The following is an 11,065-nucleotide window of genomic DNA, read 5'->3' as shown; positions in this document are numbered from 1 at the left end:
AGATGTGTAACTCCAGTTCAAAGCCCACTGGTATGAAATTCTCTCCCTATTGGTGAAAATGAAGGGCCTGGATGAGGGGCAGGGCAGAATTGAGGAGCACAAGAGAGCATCAGTTCTCAGTCTGTTTTTTTCATGCTTTGAATGATTTCTGGAGTTTTTAGCTCCTGATTTTGAATGGGAAGATTGCCTTATGGATGAAGTTTTACACAAAACAATTCCATCTAGTTATTTATCCTCATATATACATGCACATTCCCTCTCTCCTTCCCATTCTAGAACTAGATCCCTGCTTTCTTCTCTTTTCTCTTTTTCCTCTTTTCATGGAATGACAATGCCAAGAAACTTTGTCTTTTTTTCTGTTTCTCTCCTTGCCATCTCTCTGTGGTTTATTTTTTTCTGATTGCTCTTTAGATGTTGAAATTCCAAATCTTTATTTTCTCATTGCCTCTCTAACAAAATCAAAATTCTAAATCATTGTATCTAATTTCTACCTAATAACATCCAAACCCTGAGTCTTTACTTACTAATCCATTTCCAGGTGGTATTTTGTACTGTGACAAAAGATTATTTGGACTCCTACTTTATTCCAATCAGTATTTATTAATTCAATATGATTCTGAGGAGGGAGTGTTATGTTCTGTGAGTTAGTTCCTAGAGCTGTGAACTACAGGTTTTAAGTTCACTTCTATAATCATAGTAAGTTAACTGGAAGACCTTCTTTTTCCTTTGTTGTGGTGACCAAATCCAGTGTAATGGAGGTGATTGAATGTCTTCCAACTATTTTTCTCCCCTCAGTCCTTAGAGGGAGCCCAAAATGAAGATATGGCCATGTGCATTTGGTTAATAAATGGCTTTTCTAATGCCCATCAACCCATATAGAGGTTTTGATATCTGTTATCAACCCATCCCACGTATCTATTTCTTGGTTCTGTAGGATCTCCTGAAAGATCAAGAGAGGATTGTCAAGTCTACTCATTGGCTTGTTTGTCAACCAAAGGGAATCTAGATTTTGTGTAGACCTTCCTAGAAGGTTGTGGGCAAAGTCTCTCAACCAATGAGATTCTCTATTTTTAGTTTGCTACATATGTATCATCTATATATACTATAAAACTAAAAAATTAAGGCCTTGAAGGAAGGGGGCACCTCAGACTATGAAAAAAATTTGAGGTCCACTTCATTAGAGGAGGCCATGAACTCTTTAATAAAGTGTTATTGGCTTAAACCTTTGCCTCACAAGATTTTTCTTACATATTGGATAATTTTGGATACCACTGCACATTTAAAAATTTCTTTTGTTCACCAGATTTGCTTGCAAAAGACTGCTTAGCTCTGGTTTTAAAATTCTTTTATTCAGGAACACTTTTATTTTTTAATTTAAAAAATAATAGCTCTTTTATTTTCAAAATACATGCAAAGGTTATTTTTCAACATTCACCCTTGCAAGACCTTGTATCCCAAATTCTTCTCCCTCCTTTCCCCCCAACTCTTCTCCTTGACAGCAAGTAATCCAATATATGTTAAACTTGTGCTATTCTCCTATATATATATTTTCATGCTGCACAAGAAAAATCAGATTAAAAAGGGAAAAAAATCAAGTAAACAACAACAAAAAAGGTGAAAATACTATGTTATGATCCACACTCAGTTCCCACAGTCCTCTCTCTGGGGTCAGATATCTCTCTCCATCACAAGCCTATTGGAATTGGTCTGAATCACCTCATTTCTGAAAAGAGCCAAGTCCATCAGAGTTGATCATCACACAATCTTCTTGTTGCTGTGCAGGTACACTGTTTTTGAATGTAAATCTAATTTTCTTTGTTTTGTGATATCATATTTCTGCCATTTCTTTTATTTCTCATATCTACTTACTATAATAAATGGTTTTTAATTTAATGCCTTGCAAAATTTGCTCTTTGGAACTTAGCAGCTAAAAGTGCGAGTGAATTGAATTTAGTGTTTGTGCCCACAAAGGACCTGAGTCCAAATTGTGAAAGTATTAGGCCAGTAAAAACCACTATTTGTTGGTAAAAAGAAATTTTTTTTTTTGAAAGTAGATTAAGTTTTTATGTGGCAAAGTCTTTTATTTTGTAAAACAGGTTCCTGGAGGAGAAACTTCTGGCATCACTGTATTTATCCAGACAAGGGCTTTGTGAACCAATTAAAGCTGTTTGGTTTTACTCAGATCATCCTTAATTATGTGACTTAAGAGTATCACACAAATATCCAGGGAGTAATTACAGACAAGCTAGCTAGCTGATTTCAGAAGAGGTTATTCCCTCGATAAGCAAGTTTTCATGGTTCTGGTGGTCAGATTTATATACCAGTTACTACTTAACTAAAACTGAGAAGAGGCCCTTTTGTTCACCCTATTTTTTCATATGAAATCTAGTTTATCTCCAATCCAATCTAACAGGATAACTGGAGGGGGGGGGGAAACTGAAGGGAGAAGAATCTTTGGGGGAAATTGCATAGGATATTTCATTTAGTCCATGTGGGACAATTCAGATTTTTTTCATCCAAAAAAAGGGGGGGAATTACTTATATAAAAATATTTATAGCACCTCTTTTTGTGATGGCTAAGAAATGAAAATCAAAAGGATGTCCATCATTTGGGGGATCGCTAAATATGCCATGGCATATGATTATAATGAAATATTAATGTGTTGTAAGAAATGACAAGCAGGAGGTTTTCAGAAAAACCTGGAAAAACTTACATAAGTTGATGCAAAGTGAAGTGAACAGAACCAAGAGAATTTTGTGCATAGTAACAATAAACTTATTCTATGAAGAATTGTGAATGACAACTATTCTCAGCAAGACAACGATCCAAGACAATCACCAAAGAACTAATGATGAAGCATACTATTTGCTCCCAGATAAAGAACTGATATTGGTTGAACACAGATTGAAGCATGCTATTTTCACTTTCTTTCATTTTTTTATTTGAGACTTCTTATACAAAATGACTAATATGAAAATATTTTACATAATTGTACCCATATAACTATCTCTGATTGCTTACCATCTCAGGAAGGGGAGATGGAAGGGAGAGAAAGGCAGATAAAATTTGGAAGTCAAAACATTAAATAAAATATTTTTAAAATTTAAAAAAACTAGAAGAGAAACAATTAAATGGGGGGAAAATCTTTGCAGAATAATAAGTGTCTTTATCTCACACCCAGACATACACAGCCTCACAATAAGCAGTTTCACATCTATATATGGGTGTGAATAACTTATAAGGCAAGCATTTATCATTTCTTAAAAGCAATATTTTATACACATTTATTTCACTCTCTTGGGGGTCACCAAGAAAGGGTGGGCACTTCAAGTTTTCTGTATTGTGACAATGAGCTAAAATCTTAACAGAAGTTCACACTATTTTTTGCTTGTTTACCAAAAAAAAACCCATAAAAACAAACAAACAAACAAAACCATTTCCAGCTTCTTTCTCTTAAATTTTACTTTTTAGGTTAGCATCATTAATTTGCTTTTTGACATCACAATTGGGTTATTATTTGCAAATGCTAATGTTTTTAGGTATTACCCAGAACTTGTGAGAGACAGGGCTGCAAAGTTGTCCCCGTTATGCCATCCTTCCATTTCTGTGATCTGTCTCTGAAATTTTCTTTTTCAAAGAACTCACTGCTTTATTAAAATTTTCTACCTTCAGTTCTAAGCTGTCAATTCTCATGTCTGTCTTTTTGTATTCCTCTTTGAGAGATTTTATTTCCATCTTTATAGATGTCAGATCTTCCTTCAATCCTTTTATGGAGGTTTTATAGCATTCTGAAGGTGGTTGCTGCAGTTCCATTCTTTCTGCTGGTAATCTGCTTGATATTGCTGAAACACTGTAACTTTCCTCTGGCGGTTTTTCTTTGATTTCTTTTGTCCCATGGTATTTATTTATTATATTCATTGCTTGTTTTTTGATTATTCAATCTGTGCTAGTTAGTTTGAAGATTTTCTTTTCTTCTTTTACTGTTTTTGTTCTTTTACTTCATTGGCTCATTTGATGTTGTTTTAAGGTAACAAGGGAGACCTGGTTTCAATCAGCCATCTTGCCAGAAGTTCACCCTATTTTTTTTTACTTGTTTATAAAAAACATTTCCAGCTACTTTCTTTCAAATTTTACTTTTTAGGTTAACATCATTAGTTTGCTTTTTGACATCACAACTGGGCATTATTTGTAGATGCTGATATGTTTTTAGGCATTACCCAGAACTTGTGTGTGAGAGAGGACTTCAAAGTGGTCTGTAGAACTTTGCTCATAGAACAGATCAGAGTGGTAACATTCTGAAGACTGATCTCATAGACACAGAATGTTAAAGCAGAGTACATAAAGGACATTTAATTCAACTTTCACATTTTGTAGTTAGGAAACTAAAGCCCAGTAGGATAAATGAATTATTTCTAAGGTCACACAGCCAGTTAGTGGCAGAGACAAAACTAGAATGTAAGTTTCCTTACTCCCAGTTAATTTTTTTTTTTTTAAACTTCAACCTGGCTCTTTTGGACTTTACATGCTCTTAGGTTTTTACATATACTTAACTCTTTACTTTTAAGTGCCATTCTAAGTACACTGCTTATGTAGCTTTTGTTGCTATTGGAATTTTATCTTTTACTTTTATTTCTTATTAGATAGATATCTTTATTAAAATTTTATTCTAGTAGAAGAATGCTAGTTCTTTTTTTATTTTTAAAGTCCAAATCGTATGAATATGTTCAACAAGATTTATATCCTCTTCTTTTGAAAAAGGAGGGGGATGATACTATTGATATATACATGTATGTGTGTGTGTATATATATATATATATATATATATATATGTGTGTGTGTGTGTGTGTGTGTGTGTGTGTGTGCATACATACATAACATATATCATAAAAATCAATATATATTCTACATATTTAACAGGTTTGTTTTGAGTAAAGTGTTTGCAAACCGAAAATCATTTTATTTGTAACCAGAAGGTATCACTGTGAAGTTTGATTGAGAAGAACTTCAACTTTCTGGAAGGCCTGATTCTTCCCAGACCACACCTAAATCCTCCCTATGGACCAACTTTGGTTATGACTTCCTTGTTTGATTAACCACCTTGAGCTTCTCGGTCTTTGTGTCTGTCTGTCTGTCTGTCTGTCTGTCTGTCTATCTGTCCCTGTCTCTGTGTGTGTCTCTGTCTCTATCTCTCTCAATCCGTGTATGTGTGTCTCTCTTCGTCTCCCCTCCCCTCATTAGTGAGTTCAAACTTTGCCTAAGACACCTAGCACTAATTCCCACACCTTGTTAGAACAATAAATTCTTTATATTCTTATAAGTGAAAGAAAAATTCCAGATCTCCCCTTTATATTCTGCCTTTCTGAAACCTTATCACAATCACTAATAAAAAAAAATCATAAAAATCCCTATTTGATAAGAACTACTTGTAAAATTAGAAAGCAACACGTCTTAAATTAGGGTCCTAGTAATATCTTAAAATGTGTTGTTGGTGTTCAGTCATTTTTAGTCACTCTTCTCTCTTCTTGATCCAGTTGGAGTTTTCTTGGCAAAGATACTAGAGTATTTCACCATTTCCTTCTCTAACTCATTTTACAGATGAGGAAACTGGGGCAAATTGGGTTAAATGACTTGCCCAAGATCACACAACTAGTGTCTGAGATAAAATTTGAACTCAAGTCTTCCTAATTCCAGCCTTAGCACTCTATTCACTGTGTCACCTAGCTCCCCTATCTTATACCATATTACATAATAAATTCAGAATTGATACTTGTGCTGAATATTGAGGATTATGACCTCCCAAAAATTAGAAGAGGAAGAGGTCTTTTCGTAGCTATTAGGTAAAGAAATTAATTTTCTACTAAACAAGGGATAAAGGCAACTAAAAAATATAAAACATATAAAATAATTATATTACATAAAAGTGAAATGTCTTTTTACGATCAAAATTAATATGGGTAGGATAAGAGGAAAAGTTGTTAACTGGGAACAACTTTTGTTATCAAATTTCTCCAAAATATAGACAACTGAAAAAAAATGATCAAAAAATAGTGTGCCTTGATTTTCATTTAGACTCCATTAGTTCTTTCTCTAGAGGTGTATAGTATTTTTCATTGTGAGTCCTTTGTAATTATCTTGGATTGTTGTATTGCTGAAAATAGTTAAGTTATTCACAATTGATCAACATATATTGCTGTTACTATGTACAATGTTTTCCTGGTTCTGTTCGATCTTTACTTTGTATCTGTTCAATCCTTCCTTAATTGATTAATACTTTGCTATTACAAAAGAGCTGCTATAAATATTTTTGTATAAATAGACAATTTTCTCTTTTTAAAAATATCTCTTTGGGATATAATTCCTTAAAATGAGAACATTTTTTGTCACAGATTTAGAATTGGAAGAAATATAAGGGATCAAATAGTGGAGTCAACCCCTTCTCATTCACTTTATAGATACTGCCCATGGTTACATAGATGGCAAATGGCATAGTTAACAGTCAAACCCAAGTTCTCTCTCTCTCTGCTAAGGAAATTGGGGTTAAGTGACTTGTCCAGGATCACATAGCTAGGACATGTTAAGTATCTGAGGTAACATTTGAATTCAGGTCCTCCTGACTTCAGGGCTGGTGCTCTATCCACTGCACCACTTAGCTGCTCCTCCCAGGTTTTTTCATAGCAGAACAAGTACACTTTTTTCTAAACTTGGGACATAATAGTTGATGGACTCTGCTACCTGGCTTTTCAAAGCTTTCAGTTATTTCAGCAGATGCCTTTGCAATCTGCAATTTTTCTGAAACTAAATGGTTCTTGATAAATTGCTTGTTCATACACACATTTATTTTAAGTAATACTCCTTCTGGCTCACTGTGTACCCTCTTGCCCCAGATTTAAAAGATGTAAGGAAATCTATGGTATAAAGGAGTCCTGGAAAGAAATTCTAAGTTATTTTTAATAATTATATTTAACACCTTTATATCATTAATTTTTATTTAAAGAATACCTTACTAAAATATTTTCTTGAAAATCACATTCAAATAGTCATAATCATCTATTTATTGGTAAATAGGATAAATATTATCATTTTAATTTCAAAGAGCACCTGTGGGAACATAAGAATAGCTGCTAATATTTCAAGCCTTTTTTTTTTTCTATGAACAGAGATTATTAGTAGGGGATAGAGAATATGGAAGTTGGGAGTGTAGTCTTTGGAATTTCCAGAATGAGATATACCCATTTTATCTGTCATAGATGCTGCAATTTTTAACTCTGAAGGCACATGATATAAGCATTGAACCTGGAATCGGGAGACCTAGTTTTAAATCTTTAACTCCTAGTTATTTTACTAACTGATGACAAGTCACTTTTCTTTTCTAGGCCTCAGTTTCATTTTATTTGCTATATAGGGATACTAATACCTGCACTGCCTAATTCCTTAGGGTTTTTTTTTTGGGGGGGAAGATGAATATTAAATATTAAATTTTGGGTCTGAATGAAAATCAAGGCATATTATTTTTCACTTTATTTTTTCATGGGGTTTTTTCCTTCTTTGGAAGACAAGTCTGTGTCTTCTTTTACAATGTGACTAATACATGAGTCATGTCAATGTGGGTTATCATTATGGTTCACTTCCTCCATCAGTGTGTGTATACATTCCTCACATATATAAGCATATATATATATATATATATATGTATATGTATCTGTGTGTATACACACACACACACACACACACACACACACACAGCCACATCTACACATAGACATAAAATCATGGTTTAACTTGCTTGCTATAGATAATGAATGACATTTATTAAATAACTACAAATATTAGTATGTATAAGTTGTCTTTATAAGATTCTGAAGATTACCTGGTAGGAAAAGATATCACATAATGATATCTTTTCTCAAACTGAACTGCTAAGCATTCCACCTTTACTACAATTGTGTTGGACTGGCCATAATGTTTAGATGCCAAATGTTCGCTTGCCAAAAAGATTATTTTATGGAGAATTCACACAGGGCAAGTACTCACAAGATAGTCACAAAAAGTGATACAAAGACATTCTCAAGGTCTCTCTTAAGAACCTTAGAATTGATTATATGACATGGGAGATATTGTCCCAGGACCTCCCAGGATGGTGTGCTTTCATTAGAGAAGGTGCTGTGCTCTATGACACGTCAGAATTAGCTCAGAAGAAATGTGAGATGTGCAAAGTTAGAGAAACCACTCCAAATGTTCATAGAGACTATTTGTGTTTGACCTGTCATTCTGAGCTCTTATTGGTCTGATCAGCCATAGTCAGACACATTCCTCTTCAAGAACAAAGGACAACCACCAACAAATATATTAATAGATAAAGGAAAATTTGGAAGAAATGGAAGATATGAACACTGCCTTTACAAATTTATACACAAATGTTTCTTATCCAAGTTATATAACTTCTTTGCATCTTGTCCTCACGGAACATGTATAGAATAAAAGTTATGGTATTAATAAGTATGGAGATGGATTTTGAGCAAGATTTTGAAGGAGTATAGAGATGGAAACCTGGAATGAAGGACATTTAAGATGAGAACAACATCAACAAAATTACACAGAAGCCCATTGCCAGTTACAATACTGTGATGCTACATAAAGTAGAGAGATGTGACCATGGAGAAGGGAGGAGACTTCTGAGAAATAGGAGAGACAAAGAAATAGTACAAATTTTGAATGGTAAAGGAGTCCTTGGAACCATAGAAATATGAGGAAAAGTGACACCCCAATATGTCCATGGTTTCCAATGATTATATTCCAAAGATTGATAAAACGAGCCAATCTCTCCTCATCATACTCTTGAGTTAGAGTCTGCTGATTCCCATGAGCTCTGTCATTAAACTAATTTGTATGACTTTTTCAATTGCTGTTTTATGGTTTCATTTCTCTGATTATCATTTGTACACTTCATGTTTGGTGAGAAAGTCTTCCCCATCCCTAAGAACAATGCAAAATGTTTTTTTTTCCCTGAATCCCCAAAATAAATAATACTTCTAGACTTCAAATGGATAAACATAATTGTAGCTCAGCATCCTCATTGAAGATAAAGAAGCAGTCACTCAGTCACTGCTGTTTTCCTATTTCTCAAAGGTTAAACATCAGTCTTTCAAGAAAGAAGATAGATATAACTTAAAAACCCATGGTACATATGCCTTGAGTTCCTGTACAGTGGTTCCATCTGATACATGTGGTACAGATATAAGTAAATCCATTTTGGAGGACTGTGGCTCCTCAATATGGTTAGAACAGAAAATCTAGGAGAGAAAATGAGAAATGAGGCTTATGTTACTTTGTTATAAGTATCCAATAATACTATGCAATCACTTGGCAGCAATGACTTTTTACTTTTAGATATTTAGATTGATTTGCCAAAAATGTAATTCTGAAATGAAATGAAATTGAAATACTGAAAATCTTTATCCTTCTCCAGCTTTTCTATACTGAATAATATTCTGAGCCTTCAACCATTTAATTCAGGAATTCATTACTTTATCATTACTTTGTATATACTGCCTAAATCGTATTTTAGTATCTGGGAACATCTACCTTTGATTTACATTCATTCAAAACCATAGCTCAGAAGTACTTCATTTACGAGTTGACTTTTGTTGGTCACAATTAATTCAAATCAAAATCATTTAATGACATAGCAGAGTAAGAAAAGTAGGAATAAAACATTCCTTCCTTAAACTTATGACTTACTCTCACATGAATACACATATCATTACTGGGAATATGTACATATAATGAACATGAATGGAAATATACGTATGTACTAAATACACGGGAATAGAACAAATACACTTTATTGTTGACCACAGTACACCAAGTCCTTCTATTCTTTACTGTCCTCCAAAATTTGTCCAAGTTCACATTCATTACTTCCACAATACTATATTTATCTCATCCTCTTCCATTGGTTTCTTTACTTTTGCTTTCACTCTTTCCTAGGGAATCATGTTTTCTCATTATGTGGCCAAAGTATTTAAGCTTCAGCTTTAGCATTTTTCTTTCCAATGAGTCATGTGAATTACTTTATAGTATTGACTGATTTGATCTCCTTGCTACCCAAGAGACTCTCAAAATCTCTAGCATCACAATTCAAAAGAATGTCCAACTCTCACTGTCATACGTTACTGCTGGAGAAGCATAGCTTGAGTTACATGAACCTGTTAGCAAGATGATGTTTGGTTTTTAACATGATGGCCAGATTTGCTATAGCTTTTCCTCCAAGGAGCAAACATCTTTTAATTTCATGGTTGCAATCATCAAATGCATAGACCTTTGATTCCCAAGTATATAAAATCTTGTCATTGCTTCAATTTCTTCTCCCTTATTTGTTAGGAAGTGATGGAAATAGTTGCTATGATCTTAGGTGGTTTTTTTTTTTTATTGGATGTTAAGCTTCAAGTCAGTTCTTATATTCTATTCTTTTAGCTCCATCATGAGGCTTCTTTATTTTTCACTTTTTTTTTTTTTTTTGCCATGACAGTGGTATCTAAGATTATTAGTATTTCTCCTGGTTACCTTAATTCCAGATTTCCAGCTTTTGGTTTGTCTCACTGACATTTTACATGATATACTCTGCATTTCAGTTTAATAAATAAAGTGATAATATGCAACCTTGTAATACTCCTTTTCTAATCTTAAGCCAGTTGCTTGTTCTATGGTTCTAACTGTTGCTTCTTGATTCACATATATGTTCTCTGTGAGATAAGGATGGACTGGTGAGTACCATTTTTTGGGAAGACTTGCTACATTTTGTTTGTGATCCATATAGTCAAAAATTTTAGTGTAATCAATAAAGCAGAAGTGAATGTTTTTTTATTCTTCTTGAACTGTGTTGATTTCTCTATAATCTAGTGAATGTTGGCAATTTGGTTCTATAGTTCTTCTGCCTCTTCAAAAACAAACATAGCTTTCTGGTATTCTCAGTCATATATTGCTAAAGCCTAGCTCACAGAATCTTAAGCATAATCTTGTTGGAAATGTGAAGTAAGTATAATTTTTTCAGTAATTTTAACATTG

At 33.6% G+C, this 11,065-nt stretch overlaps 1 long non-coding RNA gene across 1 annotated transcript; it reads right to left on the bottom strand.

Moving 5' to 3' along the window:
* Positions 1 to 580: 580 nt before the first annotated feature.
* Positions 581 to 4,113, bottom strand: LOC141561194 (uncharacterized). The gene is made up of 2 exons (XR_012487984.1): positions 3,548 to 4,113; positions 581 to 940 (listed from the first exon to the last, which is right to left on the bottom strand). It is a non-coding gene; the product is annotated as an uncharacterized LOC141561194 (long non-coding RNA).
* Between the last annotated feature and the right edge of the window lie 6,952 nt (positions 4,114 to 11,065).

This window comes from Sminthopsis crassicaudata, chromosome 3, assembly GCF_048593235.1.
Source record: "Sminthopsis crassicaudata isolate SCR6 chromosome 3, ASM4859323v1, whole genome shotgun sequence".
Lineage (NCBI taxonomy): Eukaryota > Metazoa > Chordata > Mammalia > Dasyuromorphia > Dasyuridae > Sminthopsis > Sminthopsis crassicaudata.
The sequence above is the reverse complement of the archived record's forward strand: the minus strand, read 5'-3'. Positions and strand labels throughout refer to the sequence as shown.